Source organism: Lycorma delicatula, chromosome 9 (genome assembly GCF_047948215.1).
Source record: "Lycorma delicatula isolate Av1 chromosome 9, ASM4794821v1, whole genome shotgun sequence".
In the NCBI taxonomy this organism is placed as follows: Eukaryota; Metazoa; Arthropoda; class Insecta; order Hemiptera; family Fulgoridae; genus Lycorma; species Lycorma delicatula.
Window position 1 is genome coordinate 32,727,704 of NC_134463.1, and position 21,870 is coordinate 32,749,573.

A 21,870-nucleotide genomic window follows, 5' to 3' on the forward strand; every position below is an offset into this window, starting at 1 on the left:
CTAAATTTAAAAAAACTATTTTTCATCATTGTTTGTAAAACTTTTTTCCTTTTAAATATCTCTTCTATTGCATAATAATCTGAGTAAACAAAGCATCACTTTGATTGTGTTTGTTAATTTTTTTTTACGAAAATGTTTTTATTCCAATTTCAACTGCTTTGAAAAATGTTGAATTGTTTTGCCAAGCTTAAAGATTTCTCATTAAAGTATAGCAAAAACTTGTAAATTAATCTTGTAGGTGTGTGTTTATTTATAGTTACGCGTTATTTATGCATGAATGAATGTGGGTTTTATTTACAATCTACAATCCCTTTTATCTAAAGGGAAACGGTACTTTAGAATTATTATCTTTTTTTTATACATTAGCGATTTCATGTGTATTAATATCAAAAGTAAAAATCATTATGTAAGAGTTATATAAAGCCTTAAGGTATATCTTACGTCAAATATTGTTGGACTTGATCCATAATGCGATTTCAAGGTTAGAAAAGAGATCAATTAATTTTTTCCCTCTTTACCATTCAAGAATCGATTAAGCAGTGTATAAAAGGTAATTAAGCAATCTAATTATTGTTAAAAACATATTAAAATAAATATTTTTGTTACGAAGAATTAATATTATAAACAAAATAAAAATTTACTATTCAGTATAAACAGTATTTGAATAATATATTTAATTATATATTCCAAATAAATTATAATTACATAAATAAGTAGTCGCGAACTCCTGTCATGGAGTTTTGGAAATAAACCACGTAAGAAATATGTAAATCGTTAACCAGCAGTATTTTAGTATTGATAACAGTTTCAGTTTATCAAATTATCCTTAGCGTAAGGAGTAGCTGCTTCCACTTATTCAGTTGTAAAGGAATGGAAAGATTTTATTGGATGAATGTGCATCCTGTTTATCAAGCACAACCAATCAGGAATCCCACGACTGAAACAATCTCTGTAAGAACAGGAACAAGAACTGAAAACTAACATTATCTACCTACCGGGTTGGTCTAGTGGTGAACGCGTCTTCCCAAATCAGCTGATTTGGAAGTTGACAGTTCTAGCGTTCAAGTCCTAGTAAAGTCAGTTATTTTTACACGGACTTGAATACTAGATCGTGGATACCGGTGTTCTTTGGTGGTTCAGTTTCAATTAACCACACATCTCAGGAACGGTCGAACTGAGACTGTACAAGACTAAACTTCATTTATATTCATACATATCATTCTCATTCATCCTCTGAAGTATTATCTGAAAGGTTATTACTGGAGGCCAAACAGGAAAAGAAAAAAGTTAACATTATCTGTGAAATTGAATAAATTAAGCCTCTTTAAAATTCAGTAAATAAAGAACGCTTGATTTACCTTATATATTTAATTTATATCTTATCTTATAAAATCATCAAAATTGGTTGAAATATATTTATTATTTTTATGAGTTTTAGAATTTTCAGATAAATACAGTATATTAAATTAATTTAAAACAATTTTAAAATTGTTGTTATTAAGATCGATAATAACTATTAGTGTATTTTCTGCTAAGAACACTGTGATTTCTATTTTTAGTACTGTTTACCTTTTTAGCTTCATTCTTTTATTATATTTTGACACGTTTCGAATCAGCATATTCAACAATTTTTTAAATTAACAAAAAATTAAAAAAATTGTCATTTTTTACAATTTATCTTTTTATTTCTACTATTTGAAGTCTTTTTTAATTAATCATGATTAGGAATTCCAAAAAAAAATTTTGATTTTGGAGGCTCCCTTCTTTCTGGGTGAATATTGGATAAAATTAATGTTAAAAATGTAGCCTTTTACATGGCAGTACTAAATTAAAAAAAAATTCTGTTATATTGAAAACAATAAAGATACAGCCACAGTTTTAAATAAATCAAATATGATTTTTAGGAATAAGGTGAAAAATGTTTGCCAATTTTCTTTTGTAAATAGAAATTTTATTTGAGGAAAATTAAATATCTGTACTTTTACATTTTAAACTCAATTGTACGAATACATTAAGCAATTTAGAAAACGACTCTTCGTTGCCACAAACTGTAGTAAGAGAATGATAAAAAAATGGTTAGTCATTTAAAGGTCTTTGATGTAGAAAATATTTATGAAAAATCTCATAAAAATTCCTTTCTAAACTAAGACATATATAAAAAAAATTTCAAGTTATTTTTTGGTGGTGGGGATGAATATTAGAAAACAATTTGAGCAATCGCTACTCTGATAAAGGTCTTCAACTTTTGTAAGATTTTTGTTTTTATAAAATACTACTCCAGTAAAAGTTTTAATTTTATTTCGTCCAAAACACTACCATATATTTTTTTTAATTTTTGCAATAATTTAATTTGAAGAAAATTGCTTGACAGAGTCTGGTTAATATTATACTTACATAAAATTTCACGTATAAAAAATGTTATTTTGGGCTTAGACATATTGTTAATTTTTTTGTTGTTGTAATTCTTATATAAAAAGTTAGGATCTTTTTTTTGGTGAAGAAATTTTTTTCTAACATTTCTCTTTTAGCATATTTATCTTCTTTTTTTGAGAATGATTTATTGATCATTTATTGAAATCGATAACTACAATTTGCCATTTACTATCATAGATTTTAACTTTCACAGCCGTGTAAATAAAAAAAAACCTAAAATCTTACTAACCCTTAATTTGGCTCCATCTTTTAAAATTTGAAATTGAAAAAAAATTCAAAGAGATTTTTTTAATAAAAAAATTGCCATTGATTTATCGTCTTGAGTTTCTGTTATTAAAATTAAACATAGTAGAGCTATAAAAATATTTTTATAAAGTAGAATTGTGAATTTTTTTCCAGTTGGACGAAATCAGTTACAGTATATTAGAGGTATTTTGTTGAAGTAAGTAATATCTAATGGGAGGAGAGGTTCAGTAAAATGTCATTCTGTGTGTGTGTGTAAGTGTATTTGTGTAAAAGAAAAAGAAGGAAAGAGAGGTAGAAAGTCCTGTCGACAGATGGTCAAGGTATATTGCTAGGGAACAGCACAGTATTGAGATATTGGAATAGGTATTGGGGATGTGGTCAGCACGCAGCACTATCCCATATCCATTGGTCAGTGTTGTAACAGTAGCAGTAAGAAGCAAGAAGGGCTTCCAAGATTTTATTATTGGAAACTTGTACTAACCGATGGTGGAAAGGGGAACACAAAATTCACCGTCGTCCCTCCTTTTATCCTTTAAAAAAAAAGTAGGGAGGAAAGATGTCTCCTTTTGTGCCGCCCACCTGCGACCACAGAGTAAAGAATACTTCTTTTTTCCTTATTTTACCACTATTGCTATTATTATTATTACGTTTTATTTCTACTTTTCTTCTTCATTTTGTAGCGAGCATCACGTCTTCTTTCTCAAAGGAAGAATACTCATCTCTCAAGAATAAGAGAAAACGATGAAGAAGTAAAAGAATAAGAAATAGTGTAGAACTTTGTTATGAAAAGAGAACACCCGACTTCTTTATATTTTCTTTTTTTTAACAGTTTATATTCTTCTCCTGACCAGTTTTTCCAATACTATCATCTACGTATGTTTTATTAAAATGGTTAGACTTTTTTTTATTACAATATTGTATAACAGTCCTTTGTATCACGGTTGTTGTCGAAGTTTTCTTCATTTTTTTTTTATACTTGCCTGTAGTCATAAATTTCGTTATACTGTATTAGAGTTTTTTTTTTTATAAATATGTGATTGGATTAATACAATTTTAGGATTTAAAAAAAATATATGTTTGCATAAATAGATATGAAATGATAAAAGAAAATTCTGAAATTTTTCTCAAAATTTAAATTTATTTATTTCATCTACAAATAATAAGTTTAAAAATACAAAGTTCAATTACATTACTTTATATTCTTTGAAAATTCAGTGAATCGTAATATCGAATAATGAATACACATTGTTTTATATTGGTCAAACAGGATGAAATTTTAAATAGAAATATAAAGAACGAATAAAAACTCTCCACAGCAACGTAAAATCAATATTTGTTAATCATCATTTGCATAATCAATGAAAACAACCTTGGTATTCTCCACGTATAGAAAAAGTATATCTAAAATCTTAGTTTTAAATTATGAAATTTATAAACATAAATCAAAATTCAAGAATGTCCAGATAAATAAATAGACATAATTAAAATTATACACATTTATTATCATTTTTTCAGTGAACGAACAATTCGTTATTGAATTCAATATGTATGAGTGTGAACACTTTTTGTCTTTTATTTTTATTTCGGATTTGGATTAAGCAACTTTCAAAGATTATAAAAATTCATGAATGGTCGTGATCGGCCGTCGGGTTCACCTCAAAAAGGTGGAAAAAGTTAAAACTTTGTAATTATCATTTTGCAATAACGGTGATAAGCTATCAAGTTGTTTCAAACCCACTAATGTAAAGTGTACTAAAATGCATGAAATGCATAATATCAGTTATATAAATCAGTTGTAATCCCAAAATGGCGGGAAAACTACATTTTTAATCATTTAAAATAAAGTTATGTGCCATTAAAATTCCAAGATATAGAGATAAATAAATTATATTAGCACATGTAAGACCCCAATAGAAATTTATTAAAACCATAACAAATTGCGCCACCTGCAGCTTTCTTAAAAATATTTTTCAAAAAATTTGATAAATATGTAACTTTTTAATTTTAACGGATACAGAAAAGTAATTAACGTCGTATAAGGCTATAGATTATGATTAACATAACATGTGAGTAATAATTTGATCGGCCACCAAATAATGTCAGATGACCTAAGGGAACTTTAAAACATAAAAATACTCCCTTAAAGATTTATGTAACCTTAATATAGAATAATGGCAGTATTCAACTAATTATAACAATATATATTATGTATTATAATTATATGCACATATATACTCAGACATAAAATATATACATATAAAATCTATAAATAGCAATTGCATTAAATTAAACAGTAATACTCAAATATATAATATGAACGTGTAATATGTAATAATGTAAGTAAAAGTTGGAGATCCAGGGCGGCAACAGCTGTACTTTCGTACATTACATATAGCTGGCTAACGGGTTTCCGAGTAAATTCCTCGGTTATGCTTTGTTAAGTTTGACCTGGTTCCAACTTCAGGTCACTAAACGGACTGGTTTTTTGGCTACCTGCAGGAAATGGAATAACAAACGATTTTGGAAATGGATTCATACCACTCTTAGAGCTGGCGGTGTGGCGGCCAGGGTCAATGTTATTGCAGGTGTAACATCGCCCCCTGCGATGGCAAGCATGTAGCAATGGTGCCCATGTATGTCGGTGCATGAGAGCTCTGAAAGCTTCGGTGAGTAGGAGCCTGGAGTCAGTGCAGAGACTGCGCATCCGCTCTCTGCCAGGACATATGCCGGTTCCACCGGAGTACCGGATCGGACCTCCAAGGTTAGTAGCCCTGGAGTGGGGGTGTACCCCGGCGGCTAGCCTTGCTACAGAAGGGATCCACTGTTCATGAATATTGAACAATCAAATGTGGCAGAGGGTGCACGTAAACACCCTCGTTTAGAATCCTCCGATTCGCCACAAGTGAAGAGGAAAAAGAGCAAGGAGTCAGATAAAATTAAGAGAGATGCTGACAAAATCAGTAAGGAAGTGAGAAAGTCTTTGTTTGGAAACATTCCTCCCAAACCGAGATTTTTAATTATTACAAAGGAGAATGGAAACTTCCAAAAAGTTAGTCCATTCTTAATCACAAGAGAAGTTACAAATTTTGCTGGTGGTCCCGTTAAAGAAATCCGAAAGACTTTTAATGGATTGCACGTCGAAACTATCAACGACGTGCAAAGCCAGAAAGTCCAGGCGTTGAAGAAGATCGGTGAATTTGGGGTTTCTGTCCAACCGCATAGCACACTGAACTCATCCAGAGGAGTTGTTGTTTGCGCGATCTTCTTAATTGTACAGAAGAAGAAATTGTACAAGAAATGTCGAGTCAGGGAGTAACTCAATGTCGCAGACTTACTATGAGAAGAAATGGTGAGATTCTTCCTTCGGCCTCGCATGTTTTGACATTTAATAGGCCGAATCTTCCTGAAAAGGTACGAGCTGGCATCCATCGGCTTGATGTACGAGCTTTCATCCCGCAGCCGATGAGATGTTTTAAGTGTCAACGATTCGGACACACAGCAGCAAGATGTGAAGCGCAGGAAATATGTATATGTGGAGAGAAAACACATGAGGGTTACCCATGTAAAGACCCTCCAACCTGCGTTAACTGTAAAGGGCATCACAATTGTCGTTCAAGAAACTGCCCTACATATAAATTAGAAACAGCAATTCAGGAAGTTAAAACGCTTCAGACGGTAAGCTATCCTGAAGCAAAGAAGATTGTTAATAAGCGTACACCACGACCATCGACTTCTTATGCAGAAGCAGCGGCTGCCCTTTCCACATCTAAAATTAATGTGGAGCAGTTGCTTAACACGATGGCACCAAGTCTTGCGACGATGATTGAAAGAATCATTGATTCAAAGATTGAGGAGTCGACTCATCAGAGAAAACAAAGTAAAGATGAGAAGGCTCATCCCCCGACTGACGCCGTTGACATGAGAGACACACCAGCGCCGTTTAAAAAACCAGCTAAATCTGCGATTGTAAAGTCACCAACTTGTGTAAGAATTAAAAATCTTGATTTATCTGACAAAGAGAAACAGATCGCTCCGTCGTGTAGTCACAAATCTAAAGAAATTGTGACCAGAAAACCTGAATCTGCGGAAATGGAGGTGCAAGTTATTATAGAAAAAGCACCAGGCGCAGATGAAATAAAACCTGTACCAATAGAGCCTCCAAAAGCGCAAAGAGCAGCTTCGGTGAGAGCATCTATTTCAGCTGGACCCAGTACTGCAGTAGAGATAGAGTCCGGCTCATCCGCCGCGCAGACATCATCGCACATTAATTTAGATTCTTTAGCAAAGATGCTAACAGCGCCGGCGAAAGTTTCATCAACTGACGTCAGCCGAAGAACGTCACTGGCATCCGAAATAGAGGAAGACGATGCCATGTCTGAGGCCTCAGATACGCTGTCATCAGAGGTTGAGGCCGTCAGAAGAATGGAGAAACGTAAAAAAGGATGGCCGAAAGGAAAGCCTAGAAAGTAATTTTATTGGATCAGAAGTTATAAGAAAAGTAAAATTTTGATCATTTTTTTTTTGACACATGAAAATGTGAAATATTGAACCCTTTTTTTTCTTTTTTTTTGAAGTGGGATGGGGCTAATGACCAAAGTAGTCGATGCCCCTAAAAACCTCAAAAAAAAAAAAAGTAATAATAATTATTATTATTATATTAATATTATTATTATTATTTTAATATCGGGGCCCTTTACACCCCGTAAGTGTTGTGTGTTGTACTTGTCTTTTGTGTCTTAATGTTTTTGTGTAGTTTGTGCTTTTAAATAAAATGTAAGGGCCCTTTACACCCTTACATATGACGATCCAGATGGTGATACAAATTACTTTTAAAGAATGTGACGAGGGCTAATGACCTTAGCAGTCGATGCCCGTAAAAATTCAGATAAAAAAAAAAAAACAATTATTATTATTTATTTGTATTTTTTGTGCAGTAGGACAGCTATCTACAGCCTTTGTGTATTGCACAATACTACATAAAAAAATACATACAATAAATATAAATTAAAAATACAAAATTAAAAATGTATACAATTCATAATAATTTTATAATCATTACTTCATAAAAATGAGAGTAATATTGGTGTTTTAATTATGTTACACTATTATGTCTTTGCATAAATACAAGATTACAGATAAACTTGTACACATAATTAAAAATACACATAATTCAGAAAACAAATTTAAATAATACAGTTTAATAACAATAATAATTATAAATTCAAAAATTTACATTATATCTCCTTCATCCAATTATATTGATTACAATATAATATAATAATAATAAGAATGTTCGTTCGGGTAAGTCTTACTAGATATTTCACTGATAACTTGATATCTCTAGTGTGAAACGGCAACATCAATCTTTTTAGAATAGACTGAAAGTTTCTTAAAGAAAGTTTTTTTAAACATTTTTATCAAAAAATTTCATTCGGTTATTGTTAGAAAAATTAAGTTTCAAATTAGTATCATCTTCTACCATCAGACAATAAAAAGTGGCTAGTTCATCACATAAAAGTAAATTTTTATGAAATATTTAAAAAAAATTCTTTTAGGAAAAGCCAGGAAATAACTTTTCCGGCATCACCGTTTATGGATTACTATGGATAAGTGTTGACAATTGTAACCAAAATTAGATGGAATCTACGACACATATTCAAAAGTAAAAAAATTGTGTAAAAAATTCCATAAAAATTTGTTAATCTAGTCTAAAAATATTGAACGATAACTAACGACAATTTTTTTAACGAAAAAAGAAATCAAAAAAATTTAGGCTTTTTCCCTTCACCCCTGAATGAAATCCCCAAATATATAATTAAAGTAACGTAGTAAACCAATAGAACCATCTAATTAGTATAAGAACGTAAAATTTTTCCGGAAACGACATAAACGAGAAAAACGGGTTTCCCCTCATCCTTTTATGTACACCCAGAAAGTATGAGCATTAAATTATGCAAAAATTTATCTACCTTTGCTAAAGGGTTTGAGATTCTCGAATTTCAAACACTTAAATACGGTGGTATGGGTCTCGACCCATACCACCGTATTTCCCTCCTCTCATGACCGATTGTGACCATAACTAAATTGCATCGATGTGCGATAAACAGAAATTACTGAGCCAAATTATACCCAAATTGATCCATTCAGTCTGAAGATATAAAAAAGAAAACTAGTTTTCTTTTTGTGCATACGTACCTACATATGTTACCCGTACATTCCGAAATTTAAAAATTTGTGTTTAAAATTTTATTTTTTGGATAGAGGGGTTATGAAACGTCAAGAACTGCAAAAACCCGGACATAAAAAATTTGATCTTACTAGCACGCTTTTCTTTATGAATTGCAGCACAATTATAAACCAGGAAAAATAATTTGTTGTGAATTTTTAAAATTATTGTTATTCCTATCATACATTACTTTTTCATATGAATTAAGCTAACTAAAAAAAAAAAAATTATCTTGATAAAATTTAAATTTTGGCCTAAAAATTAATGTTGCTTAATATAACTTAAGAAGGTTAAGAAGGTTAAGAAGGTTATAAGCAAATTCAACACGCAGTTTGTGCCTGTTAAAAAAAAATGTTCTTACATTATTATACGTTACGTTACAATACCGCTTCATATAAAATAATTACGTCGTCTAATTATCAAGGTCAAACTTAATGATACATCAAAAAATTTATCTTTTATTTTATGACATAAAAAAAAATAATAATTTATAGTTTTGAAAAGTACTTTTTAGTGGACTATTATATAATTAATTTTATTTTAAGGTATAAAATGTGCCAGCATCTTTCATTAGAGTAGAGGTACTTGGGAATATAGGATTGCTGTTAATTAGTTTTAATTGGTTCTCTAGACGATTCTATTCACCTCGCTAAATTAAATGATTATTGTTCTTGCATGTCCTTTACAATGGTACAGTCTGGTCTTAACAATCAACTACCTATTTACCGGTATATAGCCTACGGTACTTCACAATGCATTCATTGCCTTGTTATAGATTTAAACTATGCTCTTAATATTCCTTACTATTTAACGGCTTATTACTAATACTTGGCACCAGTTTCCAGTTTTAAATTAGAACTATGCTTATTAAAAGTACATATAAGTAGTGTGTATGTGTATGTATGTGTGTGTGTGTATATATATATATATATATATATATATATATATATCTTTAACGTCGTTTAATGTAGCATTAGAAAAAAGTTTATTAAATTGAAATTAAAAAATTAAATTTTTTTTTAATACTTCCAATTTTTAAAATTGGGAGTGAGGTAGGGATGCTGCATGTCACCAACATTGTTTATCTGGAAGAAATAATTTAATGCTGGATTGGAAAAGAGGAATATAGATAGGGGGAAGAAGAATAAAATGTATATGTTTTACTGATGACATGGCGGTACTGGCGGAGAGCCCAAGTAAACTAAATGAAATGCTTGATGACTTAAATTAAGCTTTTGAAAGTCAGAGTATTGGGGTCAACAAGAAAAAGACAAAATATATTATATTAGGTGGAAAAGAGGAAGGAATTGAGATAGGCAATGAAGTTTTAGAGCAAGTGAAGAAATTTCAGTACTTAGGGATCTCTGTAACCGATGACTTTATTTGCATATTAGAAATTCTTGTCTGCTTACTTCTTGAATATCAAGAAGTAAGCAGACATTTAATAAAATGGTAAGATTGCTTGTAGGAAGTTAAACTTAGCGTTAAGGAAGAAATTAATAAAATGTTTTATTTGGAGTGTGATGATGTATTGAGGTGATACGTAAACGATGAGAAAGGTAGACCGAAGACAAATTGAGGCTTTTCAGATGTGGGTATGGTGCAGAATGATAAATGTCAGATAGCAAGACCTGGCAACAAATGAAGAAGTATTAAGGAGAATTGGGGAGTACAGAAAAATGCTAAATGTGATTGAATTCAGAAAAAGAATTTTTCCTACATTGTTTGAGAAGTAGATGTTTATTAGTGGATGCGATAGAACGCCACATTATAGTCAGTTTCACCATACTCAATATCTATAATGTTCTTTGCAAACTAGTCTTTGATAAAAAACATTTTAATAGCTACATGCCTAGCGCGTTTTGAGTTTTCAAATCGTTTTACCATTAAAATAACACTACAGTTACCTCCCATAACCAGAAACCTTACTCTATATGATTCATTAAATTCACACAACCCTGAAATTAAATTTACTAGTTCTTTAACTGCATAGTATTCTGTCTCCATAATAGAAGACTCTTATTTAAGTAAATTACGTAATAGGGTTTACACCATCAAAAGCTATAAAACCACTTATGCTCTTTCTTGAATATTTTTCACTTGCCCAGTCAGCATCTGAATAACTATACGATCTTCATAAGTATACTTTATAAACTTCTTCTCCGTATTCTCTCTACATTAAATGATGAATATAAGTTTAAGCCTGGTATTATCAGCGCTCTAGTTACCTTATATTTTGCCCAAAACAATAGAGATACTGCTTCTCAGGTTTTACAGCAAGCTGTAGAATGATACCTAAAAAATAAGTTCAATTTTGGTTATTTGAGTGGGTTATAGCGTCAAGTTGGGAATTTTCATATTAGAGAAGCTGAACCAGCTGTTGCTACTCGTAGTTTATTATTAACACACAATTTTTAATTGTAAAAATATCAGCTGATAATTCTATAAAAAAACATTTACGCTCCCTCTTGAAATTTTATCACGTGCCCAGCCAGCATCTGAATAACTATACAATTTTCCTTCACCCTTCTACAGTAGATGTATACGGTAAAATTCGTTATTAACAAACTTAAATTATTAACAACTTATTAACAAACGTAAATATGAATGTAATATAGAAGTTTTTACGTAGAAGGTAACATTACTTTACTTGAAAACGTTATATTTAAGACAAATGATTTTGAATAATCATAAATATGGTTACCTTATATTAAAATGGATTTTTAAAAATGATTTATAAACCTTGAGTTTTAGATTAAGTAAACGTTTTCAGGACTGGAAATTTAGGACTTTCAAAGTTTTATATATATATGTGGTTACACGTTGATTCTTTACCAGTCGTTTATCGATGTAAATTTAAGGCAGGGTTATGCCGTATCTCAAATTAAAATCTAACAATCTATGTTTGTAAAATCGTCAAATCTATGTAATAACAAGCGATCAGTAACGCCATTGCAAAATTAAAGACGGTATTATAGCTTTTTCCCCTTTAAATAATTATATGTCAATTTTTGAATTACGTTTTGAGATTAATAAAGTGGTTTTGTAAATGTAAAGTGAGACCTTACGGGTAATCTAAAAAATATAATTAATAATTTGTAATTAAAGATAGAAATCTCTTGTGTTACTTTATTCTTTTTTTTTCTTAGCAGGTAATTTTAATTGGGCAATAACTTAAATCGCGCTTTTAATTTCTTTTCGTTTATTAAATGATTTACTTGAAAGTGCGCACAGTAATAATAAATAAGAAAATTTGTTGTTTTTTTTTTTAAATTAGATTAGTTATGATTTTTGTGGAAGTAATAATTTAATTAACTAATTATAGTATAGTTACTTATCATAAGATAATTAAATTAATAATTATACTAATGTGTAGAGACAACATACTCTGATTAGCTAAATATTTCATTCATTAATGACATATTACTCATAAGAACTTCATATAGTTAACAATTTCATAATATAACAAACTAGATATCAAACAGTACCGTTGTGTGTTTACGCGCGCGCGCGTTTGTGTGCTTTCATCTGTGTGTCCAATAAGGCTTATCATCCCTCATCCTATCCCTGAATTCCCGGTTAAACTTACAAAACATGAGGTTATATTTTAAAGTACAGTGTACAATAGTAGAAGCAGTATTCGCTCTCAGTAGAGCTTTAGGTCGGTTGAGTCCATGCTTATGTGTATATGTGTAAGTGTATCCAGATATAAGGGAGTTAGTATAGGAGGTTTTGAGGGTTGAGGAAAGTTTAGGGTATAACTCCATTAGAACTGATCGCCTCGCCCCTTATAAACATGATCTATAGCTGTCTCTACACTTTACTTCAACTAATAAATAGATTGCACTACTGTACTTTACTATATAACAAATATATATATATATATACAGCCGTTCATCCCACAAACCATTCCTCATGTTCTACCACCCACCACCTCTTTCCTCTTCTTCAGCTTCAACCAGATAGAATTGCCGGATGACTCTTCAACGGAAACCTTACGTAGCCTACATCTTCAGCTTAATCCCAACTACAGAATGTTTTACTCATAAATTCTCACACTTTATCTCTGTATCATAAAATAAAATTTATTAAGTGGAAAAAAGGTTTACGTCCTTTGTTTAAATGAAGTAAATAAAAACAAATCTTTAATTTCATAATAATCAGTAAAAAGGGTGTACATTGTTTTATATGTAACTCGCATCACCGTCGAGGCTTTACTTGTGCTATTTGGTTACTTGCGTTTCCCATTGTGATCAATTTTTTTAGTCTATTTAGTCTATTTTTTAGTCAAGTAACCGGAGGTAGGTGAAGCTAGTCGCGTCGTATTTACAGTTGCAGGGGCAGTGACTGTGTTAGTTGTTCCGCCGCGCCATACACTGTCGCACCGCTTAAAAAATCGAAAATCAAAAATCCCGAAAGTGGTTTTTATATATATCTTAAGAGTATTATGAAAAGCTCAAATCTACTGAATACCTCATTAAAAAAATAGTAAAATTTGCAATCATTGTCCAATATCTTTATACAATTCTTCAACCTTTCATAGCTAAAATTTAAATAAAATTAGAAATTGGTTTTTAGATATTCACATGAAGATTAAACACACCAACAATGAAATTCATATCTTCATTTATTACCGAGAAATTAAAAATATAGTAATATTTAATGTTATCCAATTTTAACTTTTAAGATTTTCAAAAACTCTTTTTTTAGTGTGCATCTAACACCGTAATAAGAACATGGATTATCTACATTAACATTCGGTTGTATACTATGCTCAAATTGGTTTCAGTGTATGAAAATTTATATACACTTCCTTCTTACGGTGTAGAAAATCGTGTATACAAATTTTAATCAATTTATCTTCAGTAGTTTTTGCTTGGCGTTGGTTATGAATCGGTCACAATATATTGTTTTACATATATTTATACGAAATTAGTAAAAATGAGGTAAAAGTTATTTTTTGATAGGAAAGTTATAATAAATTGTGTATGTATAATACATAATAAAAGAAACTTTATGTATAATATTGCTTAATAACGAAAGAATATAATTAAAAAAAGCAACCCTTTTTTAAATTTTGAATTTAAAGAAGTTAAGTAGACATCGAATTTAAAACAAAATCCAACGAATACCTTACAAATGATAAAATTTAATAAAAGGTAGAAAACATAATTTATTTTTGTTCGTTTTTTCATAAATCAAATTTCTTACTTTCTTGAAAAATTTATTTTATATTTTAGTTTTAGTTTTTTATCTTAAATAGGTCTATAAAAACTATAACATTTTGAAAAAAATCTTTCGTAAAAATTCATACAATTTTTTAAAAAAAATTTTGCGCAGTTCTGCTCAAGAAGACCGACGTTTTGTTATTTTGTTTCCTATTGCAAAAGTATTGCTAACAATAGATACCAAAACGTAGATGAAGAAACGTAACGTTTCAACTTGCAGCATCATAACGAACCACGTTTCCAATTCGCCCCTCAAATATTTTCATACTTAATTGATCGTAACTCGAGAACACATAGGCAAATGTATATATATATATATATATATATATATATATATATATATATATATATGTAAAGAAACCACAATTTAAATGGACTTCCATTTAAATTGTGGTTCGAGATAAATCCATAAATGGATTTATGCTTCGAGAACAATATTCAGTTTAGTAATATATTAAAATATATTACAGTCAGTAAGTAAAAAGATTCTTGGGAAGTTCTGCACAAGAAGATTGACTTTTCGTTATTTTATTTGTATAATTAATTTTTTTCACTTCCAACTGAGTCTCAATGCATGAACGCTGATGAAAAATACACCAATACAGATAAAATAACCTCAAATTAAGGTTATGTTGTTCGTTGTCAACCTTAAATTGAGCGTAACTGAAGAATGACTACCCAGTCTTCATCAAATTTTCTCAACTTCAGATATAGTACTACATGTTAAAATTTTAATGATATTCATAAAATACTTGTGTAGATTTTCGAGCCACAAAAGGTTATACACTGGCCTTTATATATATATGAAACCACAATGTAAGTGAATCTACTTTTGTACTCCTCATTCTTCATTACTTTTTCATTCCTCACTTTATCCGTTTCACCTTACTGTATCCTTCTGCATATTCATATCTCAATCCAGTCCCTCTCCTTTTTCCTCATCATCAATCGTTCACAACTTCAATATCAGAAGATATTGTAGAAGGCTAATATCGAATAATCATCACATAAATTATTATTTATAGAGAATATAATTTCTTTTTAACAAATCTTCTCAAAGTTATCCGAAATTCTTTTTTTTATGTAGTATTATTCCATCCATTCATTTTGGCAAAATTTTATTCTAAATAGATTTAAAAGCATTAAATTTTTAATATAAAATCTTATTACAGAATTTTCCATTACTCTTTGTGTAATTAATAATAAACATTACTTGTGTTGTAGGGATTAAATATTACATTATTCTCGATTGATTATTATCGATAACTACTATCGAAAATTACCCGGTTAATCGAAAGTACAATCGCTTATTTGAATGTATAAATAGGTGTATCCATTTGCCATTACTATTATCATTATGTAGAATTGTAATAGGGAACGGTTAAGAGGGGGGAAGGTTGATATCGGTTTGAGTTTGTGTTTGGGGGTAACTGTTGTTTTAGGGAGTGTAAACAACAGACAGGTGCTGCTGTTGTCAGAGATTGGAGGTCGGAAGGGAACTTTACGTGGGGTTTACAGGAGAGTATATAAGCCCGATAACAGGAGGGGTAGGAGAATCATTAGTGGGAGAGTAAAGGGGAGGTATGAAGTTACATCTCGTTCCACTGACCTCATCGTGTAAACAATAATGAACGAGAAATTCAAACCGTGGTAGTGTTAGTGAATATTGAATCAACAATTCAATGGCCAGAATAATAATAATAATAACAATGCTTTATAAAAAAAACAATCAGGTAAATTTGCATATTACCTTATTTACATATTATATATACTTCAGAAATATGGTTTTGTTTTATTTATTTTTATTATATTTTTACAGTGATGAATCTAAGAAACGTTCGCTATTTATATCTCCTTAGACGTATTAAACAGATATAGATAATTGCTGTCTTAAACTGTCTTTTATAAAATGATTAGAAATATATTTATAGAAGGAGTTTTGTGATTAATGCATTTTTAAATTTAAAAAAAGTCGGCTGTGCATAATTTTTATAGTAATCAAATTACGGATCAAAAACTTTTGTATAAAGAAAAATTCTAGTATTATAAATTAAATTTAAATAAGAATGTATATACAAAAAACTCAATAATAATTATACTTTTTCAATTTTTTAAATTTTGTCGTAGTAAAGGGTTCGTAAATTAATGGTTTTCTCTGCTAAGTTGAAATAGTGAATAAAACGCCATGCTTCAGAATTGAAAAGATGTATTTTAATTTGTTGTTTCACAATATATATCCCAGTCATTTTACGAACTTTTCGAAGAAAATACTGTATTACTTTCGGTCGCATGGTATGAACGAGGGGTGAAAATGAAACGAATTTTCCTTAATTTTGAGACGTTAGAAATACGAAAATATCATTCTATTAAATTGGGATTTCCTTGTATAGGCCTATGTATAAGATACTGTGTCTTGAAAATCACCAGAACTACAAGAATAATTTCATTGAAATATAGATATGCTGTAGTAGTGTATTTGAAGTTGTGCATGTTATAATTTGATGAAGATTGTTTGTCGTTCTTGAGTTACACTCAAATTATTTGAAAACATTTGAGGTTATGTTGACTCTGTAAGGATGTATTTTTCATACGCGCTTATACAGTGGTGTGTGAGTTGAAACTTGATACTTATAAGTAGGGTCTACTGGTATATAATCCAAAGTATGTAGTACGTTGTACTCTGAAATCAGTGCGTTTCTGACTGTGAAATAGTGAGTTCGTCGGAAACGACACAAGAGTTTTTTATGGTTATGATGTATCAAAAGTACAATAAGGCTGCAATCATAACTGCTTTCTCTGTAAGTAATGATTTTCACTATTCACACTCTCCTTTGGTACGGGGAAAATGATGATATCGCTTATAGATTTATATATCATCTGTATATCGGTGGGTTAGCAAGCTGTTTATATTTGGTTTATTAAGGAAAGCAACAGAAATCTACATCACTCTTTATTTTCTACTAAATAAGGGATGATCATTATGGTTGATGATGACTGTGTAATTTTCAGAAGCGTCTTATTTCAGGTCGTTTATAACTATAATCGTTAATATATATACATAAAAATTAAAACAATTTGTGTTCTCTTTTAATCTTGATTTCGAATTGAAAATTTTAAAAAAATAATGTGTTTTAAGCAGTCCAATCGGAAAGCAAAAAGGTTAGCTTATAAAATAATGTCATCTAACATTTCATCTGAACTAAGTATTTTTTTAGTTGGGATTTGTAGTTGTGGTTGGTTTATTTATTTACTTTTTTATGTACAACTAATTCTACATTAATATTTTCTTTATTTATTGTACAGTGTTGCGCACGAAATGATCCTACATTTGGTTTTGGTAAAAATATTTATTTGAATCACGATACAGTAAAGTAAAATACAACATGTTTAACATATACCTGGAAATAATTTTCTGCTTACCAGGTGTTCAATACGATCACCATCACGTCTAGTAACTTCTTCAACACGAACTCCTATGTTGTTAATAACTCGAAGACACATATCCTCGATTATCTTGTTGCCCGCCTGAATGATCAGCTCTCGCAGTTCCATCATTGTACAAGGATGTTTAAGGAAAATCTCTTCCTTTAAAAATCTTCAAAGAAAGTAATCACACGGATTCAAATCAGGACTGTTCGGTAGCCATTTCTGTCCACGCACAAAACAAAAATAACGAAAAAACGAAAACAAAACGAAATAGGTTTGAATGATATTTTCGTTAAAAGTTTCATGCAGAAAATCTAAAACACTATTAGCTGTCTGCGATCTGGCTTCATCCTGTTTGAACTACTCGTTTTCTAATCGAAACCCTTTTTCAAGAAGCTGAGGAACAAAATTATTACGCATCATGTTTAATTAACGTTTATTAAAACTATTACCCCATGACTTGAAATAGCGGCCTGTACTGTAATCTTTGGAACATTATGCAGCTTTTCATGAAACACGTGTGGATTTTCGAAAGCCCAAAACCTCAAATTTTATTTATTAACCCCGTCAAGTTGAAAATGTGCCTCATCTGAAAACCAGACATTGTTCAACAATACGTCTTGGTATACAACCCTTTCAGCGAATACCATTCTTTGATGTTAATTGTCAACCGTTAATTTAAGCAAAACTTTTTACGGACACAAAAGCAAATCATTTTATAAAATTCGTTGCACAGATCGCATAGAAATCCCAAATCGTGCTGCTACTTTTCTTGTTAATTTGCCTGGGCTTCTCACCAACGCTGCTCTGACCCTTCGACATTCTATGGAAAACGAATATCGGCAGACCTTTCGCGCTTACTCTCAAATACTCAACCATCACTATCAAATTTTTCGTAAAGTCTACCTATTGTTTTAATTGAGGGCGACCACGGAGTTGGAAAAGGGGAACGAAATAGTCTTTGTGTAAGCACCACACTTTTCGTTTCATTTAAAATCAACACAGTCTTTACGCGCTGTTCAACAGTCCTTTGTTTTCCTTTGTCAGCCATCTTGGAATGAGATGGCTGACATCGGATTTGGAAAGAGAAGAAAGTAATTTTCATGAACAGCTGTCCCTTCCGTCAACATAAAACTCATTAATAATTATTAACCTAAACAATTTTAGCCTAATCAAATGTTGAATCATTTCGTGTGCCACTCTGTATACAGATATTAATAATTTTTTAATACTTTTTTAGATTTTAGATTTCACATACAGTATACTCTCGGTAATTCCACACTTATCGGGCAGCCCTGCATATATATATATATATATATATATATATATATATATATATATATATATATATATAGAGGTTTCGGATTACTGGAAATAATTCAATGGAATAATCAACAGAAAACGTTACGTACTTTCATATGCATTTATTACGTTATCTTTTACAAATTTTCTTATTTTTACCCGATTTTTTTGCACTTCATAAATTGCTGCACGTCCAGTTTCGTACACTGAAGCTACGTCACCAATTTTTTCGTCCTTTTCAATTCTTTTAAAAGAGAATTTCTACTTTTTGAAATAACCTTAGCGCTTTAAAAATATAGAGTCATGTGCTTATGTTTTTGTGGTTTCGACATCTTCAAAACAAAAACAACGAAGTTCGAGTACTATTTAAGATACGAAAAACTGGGGACTTTATGATTGGGAAAATTAGACACGTTAAAATGAAAATAACTAAACACGGCACACGATCAAGCGATACTAAGACGTATAGTAAGATACTATAAGAAGCTTTAATGCCATCTGTAGATCCCGGTACTGTACAAGTCAAGGAATTCGAGAGTATTCCACATAACTACGTCCTTCTCACTTAAAATATCATATTCAACAATCGGCTGTGCCATGTCCCTTTTTATCAGTTCGAGACAGCTTGTATAAAAATCGGAAGTAAAACAACAAAAAAAAAATAGTGGTATTAGACGAATTGCCTCTGCCGTTAGACAAAAAGTGTCGTATTACTGGAGGTGTCGGACTAAACGATTTCGGGTTATCGAGGGCTGACTGTATAATGAAAATTTAATCCAAATGAAATATAAAATAATAACTTTTAACAATATAAGATTTTAAGTATTTTATATACTAATTGAAAGATGTAACATTTTTTTGAAGAATGTAATCCACCTAAGGTACCAGTCGTAGTTACTTTTCATGAGAGTAATGATGTAGTAATATTCATTAAACTGGCCAATTGCTAATATGAGAAAAAAAAAAGTTTTTTTTTTAGAATAGGATCTCATATATATTTCTCTGATTCTGTGATTCTGGTACGCAATACTATTTTGACTTGGTTAGGAAGTCAGCGGGAAAGGATTTTACTTTTCATTCCCCCTGTTAAGCCTGACATGCGAGTTTTTATTCTTTAGGATAGCAAAGCTGTTCTAAATTTTTTTCGAAATTGCTTTTGATCTTTTTGATATAAAATATTTTGGTCACATCGATTAAAACAGTTACGTTTGTAGAACGTTAGTAAAATACTTATATGGAAAAGTATTATATAATTCAGAGTAAACTTAATTATTAATTAATTAAGAGATATTTAAAATTTTAAAAATAATATATTTAGAATACTCTTTTTGTTTAAAGGACAAAAATTGATGAAGTATAAAATACATTTTAAGTATCGATTTTTTTTTCTTTCCGCGGGAAGAAGAAAAATCTGCAGTCAGATATCCAGCAGCCCGTATTACTGGGTGTGTGAGGTTTCCCGCCGAAAACTTACTAAGCGGTGACTCAATAAAAACCCTCCCCCTAAAAACAACATGTCCCGGTATCCGCCATGAAGGTATTATCCGGGACATCTGTCATCACGGGACACAGTAAAGGGCTCACAGAAGGCCCGAGTAAGCGCAGACTTTAAGGAGTCCCACACGCCTCATCACCAAATGAACGACAACCCGCAAGTGCGGACTGCCGCCGGCTCCGCGTACGAGAGGTCCACCTATCAACGTTCCCAACGCCTTGCGACGGATAATTTTGCCCACAAGGCGGGAGATGACGTTCCGTGTTCGCTCATCCCCTAGAATCTTCGAAATTATGTTCTCAGGCGTCAAGTTGGCGAACTGAGAGTAGTCCTTCCGCATGTACTTTCATCTATGGCAGTGGAACACCTCACGCTTTGCGTCATCCAGCTCCCCGTGTTATGGGCAAACGCTGTCTGCCGTCCGCTCTTCTGCAGCGAAACAAGTACTGCCGGAAGCAGCCATGGCCCGTTTAAATCTCCGCGAGTTCTTAGTTCAGCTCGCCAAACCTCCTGGTGATGCACTGCCCCACTTACGGAATCAATCGTCGTGTCTAAGTGCCCGTCGTAGCGGTGTTTCGTCGTGCCTGCCTGTCTATTCCTCCGTATATTTCACATCTCATCTGCACTAGCAACCCAGCAGGTGGCGTCCTAGCGACAAGGAAGGCCGCTTCAGCGGAGACGGGTTCCCTCCCCCGATTTTAATATTTTTTTGATATTTTAAGATCCTTGCACTGAAAAATATTAAAATATAGATAAAAAAATTCTTTAAGTATGAGATGTGTATTTTTATTATTTTCATTTAAAAGAAAATCCATCAGGTAGGTGTATATTAAAAATAATTTTTTTTTCGAAAAATCATTTTTTATGTCAAAATTTATTTGTGATAATTGTTAATAAAAAATGTAAATGGAACTTTATTTTATGTGTATGTATGCGAATGAGTGTATAAGCGCACACGCATTTTTTCACTTATATTAATATAATTGTATTATATTTTATATTGTAGTATCTAAAGTGTCCTTTATTCATACCATATGTGTATACTTTACTGAAAGTCCACAGCTGTAATCTGAAATCTAAAGCAATATAAGCGACCAATATGCAAGTGCCATATTTCCGATTGCTTTTTCCTTTATTTCCCCTCCCATGCGAGGTTGTCCACCTCATACCAATATAAAAACAGTATCCTATATTCTACCGTATGAGTATGAAAAACCTTCCTTGTTTTTCTATCTGTAAATTAAGTCCTCTCTACTTTTTCGTACCGTACTTCAGTAAAAACGTAACGTAATGGTGGTACTTTTTATATTAATTTTTCTACATCCCTTTCTCGATTGAAAAAAAATATATATGTATATTATGATTAGATGGGGATTACCACATGGTAATAATAGTTAGTTGTTGGTCTTTAAACAAAAAATAAAAAAAAAGGAACCTCTTTAAATATTAAAACACGTGTGGTTTATTTTTTAATTGCGCAGATTATTTCCATTTGCTTTTACAATAATAAGATT